The sequence below is a fragment of the Cupressus sempervirens genome, chromosome 4 (genome assembly GCF_028749045.1).
Source record: "Cupressus sempervirens isolate cs-2001-9-10 chromosome 4, ASM2874904v1, whole genome shotgun sequence".
In the NCBI taxonomy this organism is placed as follows: domain Eukaryota; kingdom Viridiplantae; phylum Streptophyta; class Pinopsida; order Cupressales; family Cupressaceae; genus Cupressus; species Cupressus sempervirens.
Genome location: NC_143121.1, coordinates 314,199,091 through 314,224,347, shown reverse-complemented (window position 1 = coordinate 314,224,347; position 25,257 = coordinate 314,199,091). Strand labels below are relative to the sequence as shown.

General features: G+C 34.6%; 1 pseudogene; it reads left to right on the top strand.

Moving 5' to 3' along the window:
- LOC149561270 (GDSL esterase/lipase At5g62930-like) overlaps positions 1-22,038 on the top strand; it is a 77,303-nt pseudogene extending 55,265 nt beyond the window's left edge.
- The last annotated feature ends 3,219 nt before the right edge of the window (positions 22,039-25,257 follow it).

Sequence of the window (25,257 nt, the reverse complement as noted above, 5' to 3'; positions counted from 1 at the left end):
TTAGCCAAAAATAAACGGAGCAAGACATTGTAGAAAATTGTAGTAGAGAATTCTAACAAACAGTTGTTGAAGATGTGAAAGAATGGATTGCGAACAATAGGTTGAATCGAAAGTAGTGGAGAACAAATAGAGAGCTGTAGGCTAGGGCATGCATTTTTTAATGAGGGGTTTGGTGTTGCTCAAATGAGAGAAGGGTTAGGGTGTTGTTAGGGCGTAATTGATGGTGTTTTAACCCAAATTTTGTGTGGTTTCAAGGGGTACGCATACTATTTTTGGATAGATTTTCTTTAAATCTGTATAAGCATGCGTTGATTTAGTGAATTGTCTTCATTTACACCTAACAACTTACATTTTTGATCTGGAAGTTTCCAATTTGGCGAGCAATTGGAAAGGCTTGAATGCATAATCAAACAATGAAGGCATGACCGCACAATGTCGCCAATGCATTGTCCTAGCTGAAATCACTTTCAAGCTCCCACCTTTTCTAGATTGGATGATGCTTGTTTTCTTTTCAATGATTTAAAAAAATGTAGAATCACAACAGCTCTGCACAGAAGGCAGGCAAACAGGGCTGTTGATCTAAGATCATGTTCTTCTTAAGTTGTTAAGTTGTTGATCCTCTGCTTCTTGGATATGTGATCTGTGTGTGAAAGTTGGACTGTAAAAATAAAATTTTGGCTGAAAAGAATTGAAAGAAGTTTTCAGAAAACTTTTTTCCTATTTTTGTTGTAAAAATCATTTTTACCTCTAGCATAATTGCCACCAGCTAATCAGAAAACAAGAGTTCCTCATTCAAAATTAATTAAAAAATAAACTTTGTTTCCAACCTTAGAAATTTATTAGCTTTGGATGAAAAACTTGATGGTGACCACCACCAAAAACATTAGTACCCTGCCTTATGCAAGGCAGGGACTAATAACCTATATGTCTTAACTTTTCCAATTGAAATACCTTTGTTTTATTCTCCATGGAATACCTTTGTTTTATTCCTGATGGATTTTTTTTGGATCATTTTTAATGCATATACTTTGCTCTGCAAATATGAATGATCCTCCACATATAGTGTGTTCTTTTAATCAAACATTTTTTCTCATATTTATATATATTTTTTATTCCTTATATCTCTCACCTTCGTATTTCTATTATGCTCCTTTTAACATATCTTCTCCCCTCATTTATGATGTACATACTCCCTTATTTTCCTATGTATTGTGCCCATGCACTATTTATATGTAGTCTTTTGCAATACGGGTCACAACCTTAGACATGACCAAACTTACTCCTTTTCATTTATCTTGACTAATTAAATGTATATTGATAGATATTAATATTGATATTAAATATATACTTCTTAGTAATTGATTATTGATTATTAGTATTATAAATAATGTGTCTTATATATTAGTGTTTTAATAGTTCATTCTTAATTAACTATATAGATTATCTATTTTCTAATGATGGTACTTTTGATCAACTTGTATATTAATACATTAGTGTGCTCTTTTTTTTTAAAGAGAGGCAAACACTTTGACCTAGAGCTATGAACCAGTGAGGCCACAAACGGGGGACCTCATCCCCATGAGATTTGAACCTTAATGGCAAGGATAACAACATAACAGCTTAACCATCACAACATGCCACTATTGACTACATTAGTGTACTCTTTATAGCCCATGACACTAATGAATTTTTTATTGCAGTAACTGCATTCATTCATAAGTCTTTTTTTGCTATATATGTCAGAGATATTCTCTTGCTGTAAGCACATTAGAGTATTTTTTTTCAAAGCTATGGCTATGTATATGATTCAATTTTTGAGAACTTTAATAAAGGATCAAAGTTTGGTGGGTTGGGTTGTTTCCCTCTCTGAGGAGGGTTTTTCCTAGGATGCTTGATTGTGTTGTATATTTTAATTGTCTTAAAATTTCAACATTTTCTTCCGGTTAAAAATCTAACATAGTATTAGAGCAAGTCTAATGCATTTCGATCTTGAACCAAATGCTCCTTAACTCTTCTTGATTGTTTTATTCTCTCCCCTATCAGTGTGTAAAGATGGTGAATGGTTTGAAAGTTGAGGACAGATTAGAGGGATCTTCTAAATTTTCTTCTTGGAAGCCTAGAGTCTTGATTGCTCTGAAAGAAAATGATCTTATAGAATACATAAAATCGGATTTCGCAGAACCATGTGATGATGCTGGTAAAGCTCAGTGGAAGAAGAATAAAATCATTACCAAAAAGATCCTGATGAACTCTGTCAAAGATCATTTAATACCAGTAATTTCAAAGTTGGAATCTGCTAGAGAAATGTTCAACACTCTGAAGGAGAATTTGTGGTCTCCTATTGTATGAAAATTTCAGAACTGAAAGATCAACTTTCTCCTATTGGTGAAACTTTTGGTGACAAAGATCTTGTTATGTTGGCAATGAATGGTCTTCATGATTCTTGGGAGTCATTCATTCAAGGCATTAGTGGAAGAGATGAACTTCCAAAGTTTGATAGATTAAGGGCTAATTGTATTCAAGAAGAATGTAGGTTGGAAGCAAGAGACAATAGTCAGAAAATCTATGTAAAGATGACCATGTTCTTGTAGCTCAAATTTCAAAAGACAAGGGAATGAAATAAAGCCTCAAGAGATTCAAAGATAAGAGTTTTGAATCAGCCTCTAATATCAAGAAGAAGAAAAAGAGATTTCTCTCGAATTTAGTGTTTTAGGTGTGATAAGTTTGGTCACTTTGCAAGATATTGTAATGTGAAACCAAAACCTTCTCATGGTGCCTATGTAGCAAATGTGGAAAATTCTTCTCCCCAAAAGGAGTCTTGCATCAATTATGAAGGTTTTATTTTTATTTTTGCACATTCCAACAAAATTTCTACAAACAAGGATACATGTTTAATGGATAGTGGAGCATGTCATCACATCACTAGATTCAAAGAACATCTCTTTGTTTTGAAGGAAAACCATTCTCACTTGTAAATCATCATTGATGATGATGCTAGTTAGTTTAAGGTGCTGGTTCTACTTCTTTTAAACTGGATTCTGGTATTCCTCTTCATTTAAGTGATGTGTTATTTATTCTTAGTATAAAAAGAAATCTGATTTCGATATCAACCTTAGAAGATAAAGGATATCATTCTGATGGTAAAGTTTTGGCATGGAAAAAGAATTTTGATTTTAAATCAGCTCATGAAATTGGAGTTCATCATGACAATCTATACAAACTTTTAGCCTTTGCTCTTCATTCTCTTTCTCTTAGCTCATCTGATTCATGTGAATTATGGCACAAGAGGTTTGGACATTTAAATTTCAAAACTCTAGACTCTATGGAGAAAGCTATCGTTGGTCTTCCTAAACTAAATATGGATCATGAGGTAGTGTGCAAGGGATGTGCTCTAGGTAAGAATATAAAGAGCATTTTTCATAGTAGTGAGTCTAGAGCTAAAACAATTCTACATCTTAGTCATTTGGATTATGTGGTCCTATGTCTATTGCATCTCTTAGTGATTATTGGTATTATATTTCATTTATTGATAACTTCTCTCGTAAGTGTTGGATCTATCTTCTTAATTATAAGGAATCTAATGAAGTGCTTTCTTGTTTCAAAGAGTTCAAAACTTTTGTTGAAAGCCTATCTAACAAAAGTACTAAGATTCTAAGATCAGATAGTGGTGGAGAGCACGTGTCTGGAATTTTTCATGATTTTTGTGTGCAAGCTGGGATTGAAAGAAAGAATGGTACTATTGTTAAGGAAGAAAAAACAATGATTCATGATCAAGGTCTTCTTACTTCTCTATAGGAAGAAGCTTGCAGGAGGACAGTTTACATTCAGAATCATTGTCCACAATAGATTCTTGATAACATGACTCTTGAAAAATCCTTCTTACGTGTCAAACCAAATATTACTTATTTTAGAATTTTTGGTTGCTTGTTTATATTCATAGCCCTAAAGAGAAAAGGTCAAAATTGGAACCTTCAAGAAAGGAGTTTTTGTTGGCTATAGTGATTCTCCAAAGGCATATAGAATTGATGTTTTAGGAAAAAAACAAATTGAAATCAGCAAAGATGCCACATTTGATGAAGTTGTAGCTTTCGGATTATCCAAAGACTCTAATTTCGAAAATGTTGAAAATTATCAAGATTTTATAGTGGCTAATTTAGTATCACCTGTAGACATTTAGAGGGAGACTATAGATTCAAAGTTTCATGCTAGCCCATCTTATCCTCATGTCATTGATGTTACAGCAAGTCTTTTTGCCACCCCAGCCAATAAGAAAAGGTCCTTATGGGCTAGAAACATTATGGAAGAAGCTGAAAACTAAGCAACTCGTGGTACATTTAGAGAAAGTAAGAGCCCTCAAAAGTTTTCTGGTTATGTTGCATTAATGAGTCACATAATTGCTTCAAAATCCTCTAGTGTTGAAGAAGCTTCTAATAAGTTAGTATGGAAGGATGCAATGATGAAAGAGTATAATTCTATTCTTAAGAATAATGTTTTGGATGTTTTTCCAAGAACAAAAGGTAAATCTATGGTTTCCTCTAAATGGTTTTTAAAAATCAAACTTGTTGCTGATGGTAATATAGAGAAACATAAGGCTAGATTTGTTGCTAGATGTTTTTCTCAAAAAGAAGGTATAGATTATGAGGAAACATTTACACCTGTAGCTCGCTATTCTTCTATTATAATGTTAAATAGCCTTTTAAATAGTCATTGAAGAGGAAGTTTTCATTTAACATCCTGAAGGATTTGTAATTCATGATAAAGAATCACATGTATGCAAGCTACAAAGAACTTTGTATGGTCTCAAGCAAGCCCTTGGAGCTTGGTTTGAAAGAATTGATAACTATTTTCTTAAATTGAGCTTGAAAAGAATGATGCTGACACAAATTTGTATTTTCAAATAGATGGTAACAAAGTGTTGATTCTTGTACTCTATGTTGATTTATTTTTAATTGGTGATGATGATCTAATTGTTAAATGTAAGAGTGAACTTTCTTGAGAATTTGAAATGAAAGATCTTGAACTATTCTATTACTTTCTAGGGCTTGAGATTTGACAAAACCCAAATGGTATCATTCTAACTTCTAAGTCAACATAAATATGCTATAGACATACTAAAAATATTTGGGATGATGTATTGTAAATCCATGGTCACTCCTATGGTTACTTTATGGAAGAAAATCTGAAAAAAATACATGAGGATGCAATTGTTTTAGATTTGGTTGATTAATTGGTTCATTAATGTATGTAGTTAACACAAGGCTTGATATTTGTTATGCAATAAATAGATTGAGTCAATTTATGTGTGCACCAAGAAAAAATCATCTTCTTGTAGCCTAACATATATTGAGATATATTAGGGGCACAATGGGCAGTAAATTGAAATTCTCATCTAATGTTGAACTATCTTTAATAGGCTTTTTTTATACAGATTGGCCAGGGTGTGTACCTTCCAAAAAGAGTACTTCAGGATGTTTTTTTAGGTTGGGTTCAACTATGATTTCTTGGTGCAACAGGAGTATGTTGTTGTGTGTATGGATGCAGAGAAAGTTGTGTAGCTTTGCAAATTACTTACTGGTTTATTTGGTCAACTTGTTGATCCTACTATGATTATGTGTGATAATCAGAGTTGTATAAAACTTTTAGTCAACCTTTTTTTTCATGACAAATCTAAACATGTTGAAGTCAAATACCATTTTCTAAGGGATATGGTCCAAATAAAGGTCATTATGCTTAAATACATTCCTACTGAAGAACAAATTATGGACATTCTCACCAAACCTCTTCCTAGGGTGATGTTCTGCTACTTTCGGGATAAACTTGGCATTGTGGAGAATGATGCTCTTGCCGAGAAAGACTCTCAATGCTAGTGATTCATCTCATAATGTTTTCTTTGCAAGAGATTCCAAGGTGAGATTCATTGTTCCACCCTCTACATGTAGGCATGATGGAAGTATAGCCTTCTTTGGGAGAAGATTGAGGTTGAAGATTTCATCCTACCCGCTACGGGTAAGCATGGTGGATCCACCCTCTACAAGTAGTTACCGTGGAAGTGTAGTCTTCTCTGGGAGAAGATTGAGGTGCAAGCCCTCATTTTTTTGTACCCTCTATGTGTAGGCATGGTGAATTCACCCTTTGTGTGTAGGTATGGTGGAATTCATGTGTGTGATTGTCTTTCCATTGTTTCTCACCCTCTAGAAGTAACTATGATGATTTTTATGAAATAAAAATTAGTTTATTGTTATGATGAGAAAACAAATAGTTCATGATTATGCTTTATGTATTAACATTATTTATTGATTTCAACCTTGTCATAAGAAGATGCTCTAAAGATCTCTCTTTCTAAGAGGGAGTGTTGAAGTTTTGATGTAGCTATGAGATATATCATTTTTACCTCAGTTCTGCAATCCTATGTCTTGTTGTTTGACCCTAGTTCTCTGTGCTAGTTTAGTTCAATATTATAAGCTGAGTTGTTATTTTATAAAGAAGACTTCATGGACCTTTTGACTCTAGTATTATGTATCATGGCAGTCCATGTTTGATACTTCTCTTCTCATCATTGATGACTTTATCAATATTTTTCTTGCATAATTGTTTGCCCTTTGTGGTAGCTAGCATATTATTAACCTAGTCAGCATGTGTACCCAACTTGTCTCACATGACAACAGTGCAACTGGACATCTATTTTCCACTTACTGTCAAATATTATGATAATGAATGTACATGATCGTGGAAGCTAAAGAGTCTATAATGACTATTTCATTTGATCATCATCCTTTCCCATCTTTATGTTTTGGAGTTATTCATTGTTCTTGATTTATTATTCATGGGTGATTCGCTTGTGGTGATTGATATAATATTTTTGAAGCAGCGTCTATTTTCTATAGAAGAAAACAAATTATTGTGGTTACTGTTTATTGATTTACATGCCTTAATATTTTAAAGGAAATTATGATTGCACTTTAATTATTCTATTAGTCTACAGATTATAAAGGAAATTGTGATTGCAACAACTTGCATTCATTCTGTAATGAATTTGTTATTGCACTAAGTGTGTTCATTCATAAGTGTTTTTTGCTATAGATATCAGATATATTCTTGTAGTAGGTAAATTTTCATTATGAATAATTAAAGTAATAGTTAGGAAGTTATACCAAGAGTTGTGTCAGTATTTTAACCAACTTTTGACACTATATGTAGTACACCATGGAACAGGATTGTATAGTAATTCTAGAGAACTATCTTTGGTACAGGTATGTAACTTGACTTGGTACAATCAATAAAGATATATTATACCATTTTGTGAATTGTTTGAATTACTTAGATAAATGTCATAATAGCATTAGGAGCTTTATACATTGCATATGTTGCTGGTATTATTCTACCATATTGGCATAAACATTTCTGACACTGTTGTCTAAGTAGAACCTTGGGTATGATAAATTAAAAAAGGATGGATGTATAATGGGTTGAACCTTTAACCAATAGACAATGATTACAAAAAGTGACATTGAGTAAGAGGAAATGAAAAGAGAGGATCAATTGACACAGGACCTTGTCCAACCATGGGAAGTAGCAGTTGATGAGTATGTATAGCAGGAGGTAGAGCAGAGGGCTCTCCCCATTGTTACGGTATGTGCCAAGATCATGGTGAATGAGGATGTGTATGATCTTCTAGGAAGCTTTCCATGATTGCTCACATGGAGGTTGGTAGCAGTGGAAGAACAAAGAGAGGCAGACTTGAGAGAACAAAGACAAAAATAAACATTGCAATGGTTTTATCAAAGGACTTAGAGAGAGGATGAGCCCAAAGATACCGGTGATCATAGAACTAACCCTTAGTGGAGACATCTAGGAGCAACAGAGGAAACTATCACCTTTACCTTTAATGCCCTTCCTTCCCAATAAGAATAGGAGATGCAGGAAGGAAATTTCATTGGAAATCACTGAGGAAGATGTATGGAAGGCATTGTTAGCACACCAACAAGAAGAGAGGAGGCGTAGACTACACGACCAGGCCAAACAAGTATGAGAACCAAAACATACTCTTGACGAGGATGAGGAGCAAAACATTGATGGTGAAGTAGTGGAATTGTTTGAGAGTATAGTAAGAGGAATTGAAAGATTAGCTATTTTAGAAGCACCCATCATAGGTTATACCAAACTAGAAACCCTAGGAAGGTGGGAATTCTATTTCCACCCAAGAAGAGGAAGGAATGAGCATAGGAATGTGAAAATTCTACAAACACCAGGAGGAGGAGGAGAGGAATGAGAACAATGAACACTGGGAGACCAAGAGGGGGAACCTCTACAAGAAAGTAACAAAAGAAAAATGCTGAACATGCCAGATAAACAAAAACTTCCTAAGTTTCAAGGGGAGGGATCGAAAGATCCCATAACGCATTATAAGACATGCATCACCATTTGCGAGGTAGGGGGCAAGATGACAAAAACTATTGGTTGAAAGCCTTCCCTGCCACCCTATGGCGGGTGGCAATTGACTGGTACACAGATTTTCTAGATACAGGAAAAGCCACATGGGACGCTCTAAAAAAAATCCATTGAGGCAAAATTCAAATTGTAAAAGGATGATGATGAGGTGGTGGCCAAAATATACAACACTCGCCAAGGAATGAATGAAAGCATGTGGGTATACCATAGGAGATTAAAGGAACTAATAAGGAAACTAGAGAACAAACAAATGGATGAACTAAAGAAAAGGTGTTTCATAGCATCGGGAAGAAAATGAAGGTGGTTCCTCCATCTACCTATAAAAAGGCCTGTGACAAGGCTATGGATATTGAAAGTGAATAAAACATCAATAAGTAAGAAGAGGAATAGTGATGCAAGTAGCGAGGAAGAAAGCGATGGGGAATAAAAAACAATACAAGCTCTTTGCAAGGACATGATGCAAATGATGAAGGAAACTAAAGGGGAAAAGGAAGTCAAAAGTGAAAATTATGGTGTACAAAATGCTATGGTTATGTGATGGAATGCTCTATTAAATGTTTGTACTTACTGATTGTTATTGCTTTCCAGTCTTCTTGTGTAAAGCTGAGATTCTTATATATGAGACATTTGACTTAACCATTTTTTAGCCATTGATCAGTTATCCTTGGTTTACTTTCCAGTCGCCATGATGGGACTGAAATGTTGATTTATGATGTCATGTTGTGACATGTTTTGACTTAACCATTTTGGAGTCTTCGATCAGTATGATTTTGAGATATATTTTGGTTATTAAGAACCAATGGATACTTTTGATTATCAATGATACTTTAGTTGTCAATAGAGAGCTATTGTGGTCATGATTTTCTATGGATGCTTTTTAGTTGCTCATGGAGATTTGATGCTTTTATTATGGATATTTGATGTTCTTTTGATATTTCTTTCCAGTCGCTTGTATAAGACTGAGGTGATTTATGATTCCATGAGCTTAGGGTAGGTAATCTGCTTGTAGTGTTGAGAAGTGGCTTGGAATGAGGGCCGGAGCCCTAAGAGGCTACCGGGGTAACTCATTGTAAGATGTTTTAATAAGTGAAAACATTCTCACCTAATACTAACTTAATGAACCTAAAATGATAATTGTTTTGTTCTTGCCCATGCCTCGAGTGCTTGTGCAAACTAGGATGGGAGTAGAGAGAATGCTTGGTTGTGACCTTGGATTCCATAGTATGTGCTGTCAGTATGAGAGGATACTAGTGGCTACATAAGGATTAGTAGGGACCCGTGGAGTCCTAGCTAACTACCAAGGTAACTTCTACATGATATATGCAATGACACTTTCTCGCTTGCATAGTAGGTTTCCTACAAGTCATTGTGTGTCTCTGGGATTAGATGTCGATTTTGCGATTGGAACTTTTGAGTTAGTGTACTTTTAGGATCCTTGGACTTAGAGAGTATTTTTATGTTATGTAATTTTGATAGCCTCTTTGGGACTTGAGATTATCTCCTCAGGACGGTGGGAGTGGACCACTTAGGTTCCACGCAGTCGAGTGGTAGTGTTTCTCCACTCTTATCATTTGAGATCCGTTTGAGACATCATGGCTGATGCATCCTTTATGATGGTGGACATGTATCCTTTCATTCATGATTAGCATATGTTAGATGATGATATCTTATGCTTATATTTGCATGTTTTATTACTTTCTATATATGATGTAGTATGTATAGATGTGACATTCCTACTATGTTAATACCGATGATCTCTTTGGTAGTTTGGGATGCTATGCATAGAGGTATGGCTAGGATCCATGATGGTCTAATGATGCTATTTATGATTGGGAGGAACTGTGCACTTAGTTTATTATGTTTGATCTTTTATGATGGATGCCTATATCTTTTATGATTATGTATCATGTATGACATGTGTTTATCTTTACTTTGTGGTATCATGGATTAGAATAGGATGATGTACCTTATTCCACATATGTATATTTTTTTAATCTTTTCATACCCTATGACATGTACAGTGGATGATTGAGCATTAGAAATGTAATGTGTAAACATTGGACTTATCATTATTATTTCATGTGGTTGATGTATTAGATGGATTCGATAATGTTAGTTGATTTAGATGTAATTCAATGTTAAGGGATCCTTAAAGAATGTAATCTATTATGTTTACTTCTAGATGGACATTGCTATTGCTTCTATTATTCATGTATCAGTTGTAAATGATATTACTTTCATGTATTTATTTTTTTTAAGAAAAAAAAAATGCTACCAATCTTAGCGAAGTTTTAGGTTAATTCTTTGGATCCCTTGGTGGGGCGTTACATGATGCAGCAGTAAAGTCTTTGCTAATGCAAATTGAATTGGGAGAAAGAAGAGGAAAGTGGATGGCAATTATTCAAGAATATGACATGGAGATACAACCAATGAATTTGGTACGAGGACAAGCTCTAGCTCAAATCCTATCTACAACTGGTCCCAAGTTAGTACAACAAGTATATGTGCTAGAAGAAGTATCCTCGGATGAATGGTATGACGATATTGTTCATTATTTTCTAAACCATAAGTCTCCATCACACTTGAATTCTGTTCAAAAGCATTCACTAAGAATGAAGAGTCGAAATTTCATCCTTCAAGGATCTGTGCTATATAGAAAGAATCATGATGGGGTTTATTTGAGATGTGTTGGAAAGGAAGAGGCTAGACACATCATCAAGCATTTTCATAGTAAATATGGAACCAGTCATGCAAGTGGTTTGCCTATGGCTCATCAAATATCAAGAGCAGGGTATTATTGGGAAACCTTGTTTAAAGACACTTATGAACACATGAAGACTTGTCACACATGTCAGATAGCTATGAAACGTGAAAGAAATCCTGCTATGCCATTACAACCTATTATTTGAGTAAAACCATTCACAAAGTGGGGATTGGATTTCATTGGTCCCATCAATCTACCATCATCAGGACACCACCAGTATATCCTGACTACTATAGAGTATTGCACCAGATGGACTGAGGCTCAATCACTAAAAAATTGCACAACAGAGATTGTTATCAAATTTCTTGAAGAAAATATCATTACCAAGTTTAGATGTCTCCATGCATTTGTATGTGATAATGGGCCAGCATTTAGATCCTTGAAGTTTTCAAACTGGGCATTTGACTATGGAATCACACAAAACTTTTCATCAAACCAGTATCCACAAGGGAATAGATTGGCAGAATCAACAAACAAAAATATATTGAGTGCAATGAAGAAGTTATTAGACAATAATCCTAAAGATTGGCATACACAACCGAGATTCACACTTTGGGCAGATAGGATTAGAATAAAGAGTTCTTTGGGGACATCTCCATATCATTTGGTCTATGGACAAGATCCAATTTTCCCTATCCAATTGAGGATTCCAACACTATGATTCATGCAAGATTTTACAGAAGGAGAAGATATAGTGCAAACAAGTTTGACTCAATTATTGCACTTGGAAGAAAAGAGAGACAAAGCATTGGAAAAGTTTGCTAAACATCAAGGAGTTGTTAAGAGATGGTTTGACAAAATGGAAAAGGTCAAAGAATTTCAAATTTTAGATCTAGTACTTTTCTGGGATAAGGCACATGAAAAGAAAGGTAGACATGAAAATTTTGATAATTTGTGGAAAGGTCCTTATCAAATTTCTAAAATTTTGGGAGATAATGTATTCAAGCTTAAGACTCTAATAGGAAAGGAAGTCCAATTGCCCATTAATGGGCAATTCCTTAAGCACTATTTCTACCCTTAGGTTTTCTTTGTGAAGCCTAAATTGTACATAGTTAGTTTAGGGTTTTCCTTTGTGGTGTGTATTTTTCTCTTTTCTTTTCTTTTAGTTAGGTGGGGGTTTTGGTTTGTCTCCCCTCTCCTAGTCAAGAGTTTTGGCTTTGCGTAGTTTATGTTTCTTTCCCTTGTTAGTTGTGTTTTCTTTTTTCCTGAGTTGTCTTCCTCAGGTGGTTTGGTTTTGGCTTTTTTCTTGGTGGCTTGTAGCTATGAGAATCTCTTTTTACAAGTAGAGTGGTGTAGTGATGTGGTTACTTCATCCAAAGATTTCACTAAGTTTTGTTTATTTCATTTCTTGGATAATTGTTATGAAGAGCATTAGAATCTTGGCCATCCTTAATATATTTTCAGTGGGTTAGAAAACATACTTGACTTGGAAGTTAATCATACATTGTGTCTTGACACATAAACTCTGAGGTTGCCACATATTTCACACTCTTAACTATTTCTCTAAGTCTATTTATGTGTATTTGGGAAAGATCATAACTTGTGAAACTTTTAAAATCTTGCTTCAGCACCACTGTAACTCCTAAACCCATGGTAAGCTTCATTGGTTACAAGATGAGAGAAAAGAATGAAATGAAATACCAATTCAAAAGGAATAAAAAAGAAAAAATGAAAGATGAAATAATAATATTGGCTTTGGGGGTATGCAGAAATCTCCATAGGTGTTCTAAAGAATAATTTGCTGGAAGTGGAGCATTCTCCGTTGGTTTTATAGCGACAACTCCGTCGAGGCTATGGATGCCTAACTAGTAGTAAGGAAATTTCTAGGATGCTTTTGAAGTCAAGAGGAACCAATAACTTGTCATGATCAATCCTAGGAATTTTTTAATGGTCTTGTCAAGCTAGAATTAATACATTTGCACACACTTAGGTTGTCACAGAGTAAATGTGTTTTGATCCAATATATGATTATTCTCCCCTTTTGAACTTGTTTTCTCTCTTATTGATGACATAAGATTGAGAAACCATAGATTCTAAGTTCATATTAAGTTTTATCCTTGAAATGTTTGTAACATTTCACCTATGGAGTCACTAGATGTTGTGACCACTAGTCACAACATGCCCAAGCTTGGGATCCCATTCTATTTCAATTTGTCAGCTATTTCCTTTTTCTGCGGAGCACAAGTTAGCTGCCCACTAGGAATGGTCAAACAAGATAAAATCTTGGATGGTTTTAAAACTACGCGTTTAAATCTTTTTGCAATGAGATTTTAAGATAGTCATGGAATGTTGGAAAAGGACAAAATCTACCAGTTTAGAAAAATCCTGACCCCACAAATCATGGAGCATATTTTTAAGGTAGTGAAGGATATTGTGGAGGATAAAATCCTTCATTCCATAAAAATCCCATTTTCCATAAAGCATGGAGTGCAAGTCAGTAGGAGTCATGGAAATATTTCATGAAGGAAAAAATCCTCCATTCTGGAGAAAACCCGACCCTGCAAATCACGAAGCGCAAAATTGGTTTGCTAAGGAACATTTGAGGAAGGATAAAATCCTTCACTCTGTAAAAAGCTCACTTTCCATTATATTCATAATTCAAACATGGAGTGTGGTTAGAAGTTGAAAGGATCTTGGTGCCGTGCCTAGAGGAAATTGGAAATATCTCTTTCCTTGTAGAAATCTCGAAAAAGTTGCAAGGGAAACATAACAATCTCCATAATTGTTGATACATAGGTCGGTGGACTAATAGCCAAAACTTCACTACTCTTAGCATATGATGCCTCCTAAGGATTTCCATCTTCACTCAAAAGCTGTTGATAAAATGCAACAAAATCTTAAATGGGTGTCCTAGGGTGTATGCAATGAAAAACTAAACATCAAATTTGTGAAACACCAAGACACCCGACAATAGGTCATAAGTTCATATAATTCTAGCTAAAACAACCTTCAAAGTTTGGAGAAGCACAGAGCAATGACATTGCATAATGTTGACGCAAAAACAATGAAAAAAGCATGAGATATTAAGAGAGATGTTGTTCGATAGAATTGTGTACAACTTCCCTCATGCAGGCTTCTTTGCCAAAAGAAAAATTGCAAGGATATTGTGCTTTTTACAAGCACAAAGGTGGCTAAAAAACTAGATGAGAAATCTCAAAGTTCTCCAAGGCATGTTCAAGATAACGATAATGAAATTTGCTAAATGAAAGAAATGGGATCTGATATTAAATCTCCTACAAATACTAGAGATATTAAAAATAGTCCCTTTGAAACAGGCCCCAGTAATGTGAACAAGACCTCTATGTTTGTTGCTAAGTTCAAAAAGGTCTTTTCATTTGATCAAACCAATAGTAGTGATAAAACTAAGGACACTATCATAGAAGGTGAAAATAAGGAAAATGGGGATGGAGGAACCCAAAAGCAGCAGATAGGAGAAGGAAAAGATAGCCAAAGTTATGTAAGTAAAATCCATTCTGCTAAGGATGACATTTCATCAAAGTTAGGATTTGGTGGACAAACTAATCAGGAGCCTAATATAATAGGAGAAACAAAGCTTGATGACCAAATTCAAAGAAGAGCGAAAAAAAAAATTTCCTTCAAATTTTTTTTTGGATTTACATTAAAAATTAAATATTAGTAAAACTAATATTTAATTTAATTTTCCTTGAATAATAATCGGAAAAAAAAAATGGAGAAAAGTTGCAAATAAATTTGATTTTTTTCATTTAAATATGGAAAATTATTAAATATTGATTTTTTAATTGATATTTAATAAATAAAAGTAAAAACTCAAAATGGGATAAGAAATAATTAGCTTCATCATGAAGTTAAGAGGATAAAAAATAGCAACCTTTTGAAACAAATACCAAAAAAGCGACAAGTGGCACAAAAGATGGAAACCTTGATGGCTAAGTAAAGCAACTACCTAATTTTAGTCTACAACTTTAAAGGCATCTTTTTTGAAAGATGATTTATATAATAAACCCTCTCATTCATTTAGGCTCACACAAAAATTTCAAGAACAAGTCAAGAATAGGAGATTCAAGGAGTTCAAGGAAGCAGATTTTTGGGAAAATTTCTGAAATTGTTGAGGAGTTTTCTGGGAATTCATGACAGAGGATTTTCAATCCTATCAGAAAGGAATTTTTGTTTAGCAGTGAGTTGTGAAAATTGTATATCTCTTGCAAAAGTATTCAAAAGTGAATCTTGAAAGGAGTATGGAAATTTTGGCAAAAATCCAAAATCTTTGTCTTATGGACTAGTTGTATCTATTGTTTTTAATACTTTCCTTGCATAGTCTTATGTGTGTACATTTTCTATTTTGCAGAAAAGGATAATGACAGAGCCCAGGAGAATAGGAGAAACATGAGGACAACTGATAAAGAATGAAAGGAGAGGATTCAATCCTGAATCCAAAATTGTATCGAAGTGGATAGAAATCAGAGATACAAGTCTTGGCAGCCTTGATTTGAAAGATTTTAACCAGAAAATGCTCAGATATAATGACTATCACCCGACACACCTAGCCACAAGAATTGTGAGAAGTGGAATTTTTGCTGCAGGAAGTTTCCCTCCTTCTTTTTAGCATTTAGAGTTAATTGCGGAATGTAGCAAACACTATAGTCTTAGAGATAGAACCATCAGGGATTTTGAATGAAATGTTCTAGCAAATTTTTCTCCAGTATCCATTTCTGAAGTGTTTGGAATTCCTTCTCACCCAAGGATGGTCACAAAGACATAGGAGCAAGCATTGAGAATCTACACATCTAGAATAAATTTCTATGAAGAAATAAACAACAAAAGATGGTTGAAAATGAATAGATCACATCATTCCAAGATTCCTAAGGTAATAGTATGGCTTGACTTGCAGAAGGAATATAGTGACATGTTCATGGTGTTGAGTTGCATATTTGGCATGCCTTATTCTTTTAGGTTTGAATCTTGGATGTGGTATTTTTGTTGAGCAGGTGATGGAGGAAGGTGGCATAATAGATTGGGTTGGGCTCATAAGTGATAATCTAAATGAACAGTTGATGAATCTAGAGCATACGAGGAAATTTTACATGAGTTTCTATGTTATCTACATGCTAGCAAGGAGGAAAAATTATGATGGACTATAATGCAAAGGACTAATTGGAATCAGAATTGAACACCTCAAAGTCCATGAATGTTACCCATAGTTGCATTTGTATTCAAAGGATGATTACATGAGGATTAATGATATATTTTCCATGCGCATAGTAAGAATACTACAAAAGAGGCCACATATAAGAATGTCAATAGGTGCGATGAAGTTGGTTGAGGAATATGGCACTTAGTTCATTCAGTTTCCCACCTTTTCATACATCCAAGTTCAAGGATTCTCCACGGAGCCATACAAACTTCTCAAGTACTCGACAGACAAGATGGTCTTGTTAGAGCTTACTCGACAACTTATAGCCTAGGACAAGAATTAGAAAGGAACGAAGAAGTTGGGATTACAGTTTCCAATTTCCATAAGAGAAGGGAAAATTGAGGTACACCCATGTTTAAAAGCTGTGGAGAGATCATCATATGAGCTCCACTTCTTCCACCTTTCGCTTTATCCAGAAAGGAATGATTTTGATCCTTACAAAAAGATTTCATCAGTAGGAGGATCAAAGTACCAACACAAGGTTCACCTTGAAGAGTTTTGGGAAAATGCAGCAAATGAGAAAAAGATTAGAAAAAGGTTGTATTCAAGACTACCATTGAACATTATTAGAACATGCAACATATTCAAGGTTTCTGATCAAATGGAGGAGGATCCAAACTCGATGCGAAAGGGATTCAATCTAGAAATGATAGGTCAACCATATGATTGGAAGAAGAAATAAATTATAGATCTCAAAGCTCTTTTAAAACTAGTCTTAGATTTTACAAAGTGGTGGATCAAGCGCAAGCTTGAAAATTAAGTTGCACCAGCTAATGGATTCACATATAAGTTGCTTGGTCATAGACCACTTAGGGATGAAAGATTAGGACAAATATCTGAAGGGACTATTGAGGAAAGACGAACTCCATCTGAAGATGTAGGAACCAAAAAAGTGAAAGAGGTACCTCGGGAAAAGTGTGCTAGGATCGAGGAAGTCACCCAAGATCCTCAAAATAAGAAGTAAAAACATGAAGATGCTCCCTCTTCTCCGAGTCAAACTCCAAGTGTCCACAAGATAGAAACATTTGAAAGGAAGGATGTAGGGACAAGTATAAGGAGATTTGAGCAAGAAGAGAATTTATATAGGCCAATTCATGATTGGCTGAGTATAAATGCCTATGAAAAGTCCATGCAAGAAAGAGGGAGAGATCAAGATATTGCTAGAAAGGAAAGTCTCGCTATGATCTTGGAGTGAGAAATGTTTAATGATGGAGATGGTCCACTAGAGAAACAAAGTCCAGGAGTAGCAATACATCTTCCAAGTGTCGAAGCTATAGTTCCTAAGGTTACAATGGATAGTCCAAGAGGTGAAGAGGAGATTGACATTCAAGCAGTCCAAAGGAAAGAACAATTGGTAATTTTAGGGGACCAAAGTATACCCATTCTAGAATGGTTAAGGTGACGAATTCAATTGCATCAACAAAGGGAGGTGGATCTAGCAATTGAATTACAGGAAATTTTGGACCGATCAAACTGATCAGAAGAACAAGAGAAAGCAAGAAGATATACTAAATTCATCAGAGGAGAATCAGGATCTTGAATCTTGCAGATTGTGACTCCCATAGTTGACAAAGGAAAAAATTAGATTGCTCTAGATATATATCATGTTATGGAAGTAAATCTCAGTCAAGCTTTCTTAGAGCAAATATTGGAAGAATTTGATGACTCCACATAGGCTTTGAAGGATAGGCTGAAGAAAGTAGAAGAAGGGTATGAAAAGTAGAAAAGAGAAATTTGGGCCTTATGTCAGTACATCAATTACTTGCCTCATCCAGTAAGAGAGGAAGGTCCATCATTTGTCCCTCCAATAGGTGTTTCTAGTGAAGTGGTAGGTGATATTGACAGAATCAAGCATATTGCTTAGGGTACAAAAATTTGGATTGAAGGAATTTAGGAGGTAGCCTTCAAACATGCAGAAGAATTAGTGCAAGTGCACAATAGGGCATTTACTGCAATCTCTAGGATCTAGTGCATGGAGGAATCATGGGTGGATGAGCATATTTATCAAGAGGAGGTGATTGTCGATATTTAGAATCTGATGGAGACCCCAAAGCAAGAATTGATTGATGGTCGAGTTATCATCAAGGGGGATGTCTATGATTTTTTTCGATGGTATAGTGCAGTGATCATAGCTAAGGAAATGTTTTCGAGCTTTACCAGGGAATCCATTCGATGGAAGAAGATTTTTGATATTATCAAGTAAGGAATATCAAATGCAGTTGCATCCTTGTTATCACAGAGATTGGCGGAAGAAAAAATGACAACTAATAATCTAAAAGTCAAGTTAGAGGAATTATTTCAACTAAATGTATATGGAAGAGATGATTTTGAGAACTTCTCCATCTTCTCAAATACAATGCACACTACTAAGGACTTACTACCAGATTGCGATGAAAGCTTGGGAAAAGCAGAAAGAGCAATTGGAGTTCTAAAATTAAAGCAAGAATTTACACCAAGCATCTGTACAGAGGAGTTGGAAATAGTGTTAGTTTGATTTTGATCCTTCAGGAAAAAAAATCAAGGATAGATGCATTAAATGCATAGTGGGTGTGCTTAGGGATCATTTATTACACCCCACTCCTTCTTAAACAAGCATGCATAGTGCACATTTATTACCCACTATAGTAGTGGATTCCTTGTGGCATTAATGTAGATTCGTTTCCTTTGCCATAACTCTAATTGGGGCTGATGTGGCATGATCTTGGCCATCAGTTATTGTGATCATCCAGGCCACCTATTGTAATTGAGGACCTATATAAAGGCCTTATTTCTCATTTGTAAAAAGGGGGATTTTTATGAGATTGTTGCTATGAGTTACTGAGATAATAAAGTTTTTATTGGAGTTTGGTGAATACTTGACGTGTCTTAGTGCTTGCTTTTTCTCCTAAATTTGTTCAATTAGATTAAGTTTAGCATAGTCACTGTGTGGTGATTACAATGAAGAATATGAAGGTGTATTGATGAGTTCTTTTGGTTCATACTTTTGACATTTTAGTGATTCTAACTCATTGTGTAAAGTTAGCCTGAACTCCTTTCATGCATATGCTCAACTTCTATCCTTCGTATACATTGTTCTTTATGATGGTGTATGCAGTGATATGAAAATCTTTGGCATAACCTTTGAAGATTGCACCAGTTCATGCATAGTTGTAGTATAACTTGGAGAAGTGGAATTTGGTAAATTGAGAAATTTGTCCACTAGAATACTATTTGTTGTTATCACTACCCTTAGGATTAGAATAGAATTCCTAAACCCTATCTTATTGAATTTTTGCATATTTTGTGTAAACTCTATAAAAAAAAGCACTTCATTGCAAAACCTTAGGATAGCTCCCACATCTAGTATGGCTTGAAATGAATCTAAACAAATATGTATGGCCTCTTGTGATTATCAGAAAATCACATCAACCACCGATCTTATCCACAGTCAAGATCTAACATTAAAGGAACCTTGAAGTCATTGTATGATCTTCTAGCAATCTTAGCATACACATGACTTTATTCTTTAGAGGATAAGATATTTCAGTATTTTGTTCTACTATTTGGTGAGTCATAAAACACACATCAACATAGAACCCAAACCTCATTTCAAAATATTGCTGTCCTAGTGAACCGGTTCTTCGAACCCAAACCTGAACTGGCAACTTAGTTAAATAATATGCAGCTCATTATCTATTAAAATATTATGTTGGCTGCCTAAATTAATCTTAAGCATGGTAAATAGGAGAAAATTGTAAATCCGTATTTACTCCAACACTAACATTGAATACATTCTCAGAGAAAAATTCTGTGAGTTATTGTGACTCAGTGTGTTTGTATAGTATGATTCGATCTACCACAGTGTTTATTGCTGTGTTTAAGTCTATTCAACCTTTATGTGTATATGAAAATGCTTGCTGATAATGATTGAACCTCTCTAATTTTCTGAAAAGATGACAAGGGTTTAAGAATCGACCTAAAAGTCTCTTTTGTTGATATGACAATGCTTGGAGACTCTTCAAATCTGTCTCTTAATGTTGATTTCCCTCGAACCTTTTGAAGAGCAAATTTGCTGTGACAGGATTGTGAATGCTCTGCTGCAGAACAATTTATGCCAAAAGGTTTGATAGAGAACACTCTTTTGAAGAAAGTATCAGGATAACTGATAAGAAAAATACTGAACACCTGCAATAAAAGACTTGCTAATATTGTGGACTAATGATGGAGAGACTCCCTTTTTATGGCTTTTCAGGAATGGAGATAGCATATAACCCTTTTTTGGGTATACATATAACTCTACATAAATACCCAATATAATTTAACCATACACATTTCTATCCTTCAATCATGCTTAAGCCCGCACGTCCATTTATATACAAATATCTCTAAATAGGTAAATCTTTTCATGGGTATATATCTACAAACATTTCTGGGTTACATATGTTAATTTCAACTTTATACACTTGAAACAAAAATATATTTTAGTATTTTTTTGTGTATCCTAATTCTTGTGGGGCTGCCAAGGTGATTGTAACCATGATTGCAATGGTTTACTAAAATCAACGAGATTTGGGAAAAATAATTGTGAAAGTGTCTTCTTGGCTGATCTCCATTTGATTTACAGAATGTTATAATAGACTACAAATAACATCTATGTTAAGCTCTAAAGAGTACATCTCTTATTTTATAGCATACAAAGCAGTTCAATTAATTCTCAAGTGTCACTTTAACTTCTTAATTACCAAATAAATGCTTAGATTGTTTTGAAATTAGCTCTATTATCACTTAAAACTACCATCCTATTGTTTGGAAAAAATGCAATATTATATGCTAATTTTCCCTTTTATTCTTGATGTAGAAATGTTCAATTTCGATGCTGATAGTGCTAATCACTCCTCCCCCTGTTGACGAAAAGAGGCGCAAGCAGTATGCAAGGTCACTTGTTTTGGCTCATCCTAGACTTTTGTATTTCTGTTTGATTTCTCAAAACTTAGAGCAAAAAATTGGCTATGATGGAAATAACTCCCTAAGACGACCATATATTCAACATCTCTTCCCAGGTTGATCTCAATTTTGAATTAGAGCTTATAGACTTTTATATAGAGCTAGTTGTCTACAAAAATTTGATTAGGGACTCATGAAACAAGTCACAAAAGATTATATGCGCACCTCTGGTATCGTGTGTAAATATCTGGTGCTATATTATGATTGTATATTCGTTAATGCCCTAACAATGTTTCCTTTCACTTTTGCAGAGCTACTTATGGCCAAAATGCTGTTGATATACCAGAACGAACTAACGAAGTTGCAGGAGCCTATGCAAAATCTTGCCTAGAAGTTGCAAGCAAGGCTAGCATTCCAGTAGTTGACTTATGGTCAAGAATGCAAGAAACCCCAGGATGGGAACAAAACTATTTGAGGTACACAAACATGCTATAACTAATGTCTTTCCATGGACCAATAATATGTACCCTGTTATTAACATCTTTTATTCTGTTTTCTCTGCAGTGATGGTTTACACCTTACCCCAGAGGGTAATGCTATTGTCTTTGAAGAGGTTCTCGAAATACTAAATGCAAGAGGTTTGAATTTTAGTGACATTCCCGATGATTTCCCGCATCATTCTATTGTTGATGCCAGGGATCCACAAAAAGCATTCCATAGCGCAAAATGATAGGTTATTCTCATTGCACACTGCTCTGGAAAATATAAGTTCAATTACTGTGTTTTTTTAATGTTGTTTATAGTGCTCATATATTAACTTATATAACTGAAAGTTGTGATGCATGTAGTGAATAGCAAAAAAGAGTTTATTGATTGCAAACGACATTGTCTTGTATTGCCCAACCGCTATCACTTTTTCATGGCCAATCTTACTTGTTAGTTTTGAAAATTGTTGTGGAAAGAATTCTTTGCCGTCTGTAAAAATTTTCTTTATCCATTGAAATTTGATGGCTGGAATTGTATAATCCTTGGTTCAATCGTTTCAGGCTATTTATCATTGTGCACTTATATTAGGTAGTTTCAGCACAAACAACTTAGTTCTTAGTTCATGATGTTAAATTTTAAGAACCAGCATTCTACAAAATATTGAACAAGAAAACATGAATTTATCCTGGGAAAACCCTCTTACTCTAGGGAAAAATCCAGCCACACCCGAATAATAGATCCCTTTATTGAGTTCTTCAAATCAATACAGTAGTCTCTTGCTTTTGATTGTAGACAAGCTGATCAATCAGAATAAAGTTTAGGTAGTTTTAGCATAAACAGTTGGAATTTAATGTGGTGGTTGTCTTACTCCTGGAGCCAAACGCCTACCAACCACCCCTGACGGATTGTCAAACAGCCCAAAAAATTAATACGGGTAGGTGAGTTTTCAAATTTGGAAAAGAGGAGAAAATTTTGTGTTAGAAAATAAAAGGAATGTCTCAGATTCATTCGACCAGACAGAGAGAAGTTAGAGGAAGAGCAGATAAGAAGTTGTAGAGAAGGAAGAAGAGAGAAGTGATCAGCAGATCTATTCATTAGAGTGCAGAGATAGAAGGAAGTTCATTTTGTGCCTGTAGATGCACGTGTTTCTTCTCTGGTCATTTTGTAAGTTCATAGTTTATTGTGTGGTTCGACGTATGAAACAGTGATTTCTCCAAGTCTATTGTATGTAGCCATTAGAGCTGCAAGTTTAAAGTTTAAAGGTTGAAGTTTCATCAATTAAAATTTTTAGAGTTAATTTAGGTTTTCTGGTTGAAGTCGAATGCTTCCAAATTTTGTAATAGTTTAAATCTCAGTTGAATAGAAAAACAAGCAGGCATACTCGAATCTATTGTTCTTCCTCTTCTATTCATTGCATTTGAGAAATTTGCTTGAAAGGTTAAAGCTTGGCTCTTTGGTTTTAATGGTGAAAGCATTTATGTTAGAATTTTTCTAAGTTATAAATATTTTCTCAATTGGAGCCAAGCTTACTCGGCATCCATTGTTGCCGAGCATTTTTCTTTGAGTGTTGAGCATCTTGCCACTTGACACCTATTGCCTAGCACTTGGCACCTTCAAGTGCTGAGCAATCTATGACTTGGCACCTTCATGTGTCGAGTAGTTTTTAGTGCTGAGCAAAAATTTTAGGTTTAGAGTTGTGAGTTTTAAGTTTAATTTATATTTCTCATATAAACAACTTAGTTCATAATGTTAAATTGTAAAAACTAGAATAGCATTCTTACAAAATATTGAAAAAGAACACACACACGTATCCTGGGAAAACATTCTTACTCAGAAAATTCCAACCACACCCAAAAAATATATCCCCTCACTGACTTTTTCAAATCAATATAGTTGTCTCTTGCTTCTGATTGTACACAACTCAAGTTGATCAATCAGAATAAAGTTTAATCAAAGGATGCGATTATAAGAAGCTGCTACAAAAACATGAAAAACAAAAATCTCATCACATATTTTTTCAATATAAAATTATTATCTCAGCATAACAATATTCATCACCATAACTACTCCCAAAGGGTGAATAAACAAAAGTGCTACATCATAGAATTTCTTCCATGACACCCACCATGCCTACTTGCAGAGGATGGAACAAGGGATTTCACCTCGAACTTCTCCCTCATAAAAAATAACTCATTAACAACATGTATAAGAGTGATTGAGACTCTCTCTTAATAGAGGTTCTCTCTCAATGGGGGCAACATTCTCATTGCTTTGATTATCACAATAAGATAGTTGATTCCAAGTTGACCAAATAGGGAGCTTTAGTCTCCTTTTGAATTTGATTTATGTAGCTTAATAGTCTCCCGCTGAATAACATTTCTTCGTCTAATGATAATTTTAATAGGTTCTTCCTTTTTAATGAAGTTGAGTAACCAATTCAGCCCAATGACTTTCCCATGTTCATGACTTCACGTACAATCTCACATCATCTTGATGCTCCTCAATGCATCTTGGAAGCATTTTAGAGAGATTAGTAATAGAATCAAATATACTAATGCTAGAAGCATACATGTTTCAATACCCTCAATATTATTGCTTGAATTACATATATAAAATCCATGATCAATAAAAAATTCTTATCTCTTTATAGGTTTATCTTCCTCACAATACACCAATAGATCTTTCACCATCATATAATTATAGTGCAAGTGAAGAATGCAAATTCAAACCCTAGCACAACATATTGCACAAGAAGCCTCAATAGTTGAGTTTGAAACACCTGCAATAAATCATCAAACAACTTATTCAACACCCATTAGACAATGATTCTTCTAGAATCCAAACGTCATATTCTAGTTTAGATCGTTTCCTTAAACATGGCTATGATACCGTGTTAAATTTTAAGAACCAGAATAACATTATACAAAAAATAGAAAAAGGATACCTAAACTTATCTTGGAAAAACCCTCCTACTTGAAGGAAAAACCCAACAACAATCACAAATAGACCCCTTTATTGAGATCTTCAAATCGATACAATAGTCTCTTGCTTCTGATTGTACACATATTGATCAATCAAAATAAGAAAAAGATGTGTGAGTATCTCATAGATACAACCACTTAAGCAAACTTCAATTTATATATACCCAAATTGAGTATACAACAATATCACTTATCTAGAATCCTATCTTCTTATAGCTTATCTCTTAGACATACATCAAATACTAGAAAATGACTGGACATAGATACCACCATTGATGATAGTGTTGAATACACATATTTATTCAGAGAGGGTCTTTCTTGTTGCAGGCACATATATATTAGACTTCCCAAAAATTGAAAGATCCTCATTGAGTAATGCAAGTAGATTGTCGTTACTGTTACACCTGATGTTGATCAATGCAATCGTGGTGATCATTATAAATGGTCAACAACTAAGCACAACAAGACCATCACGACCCATA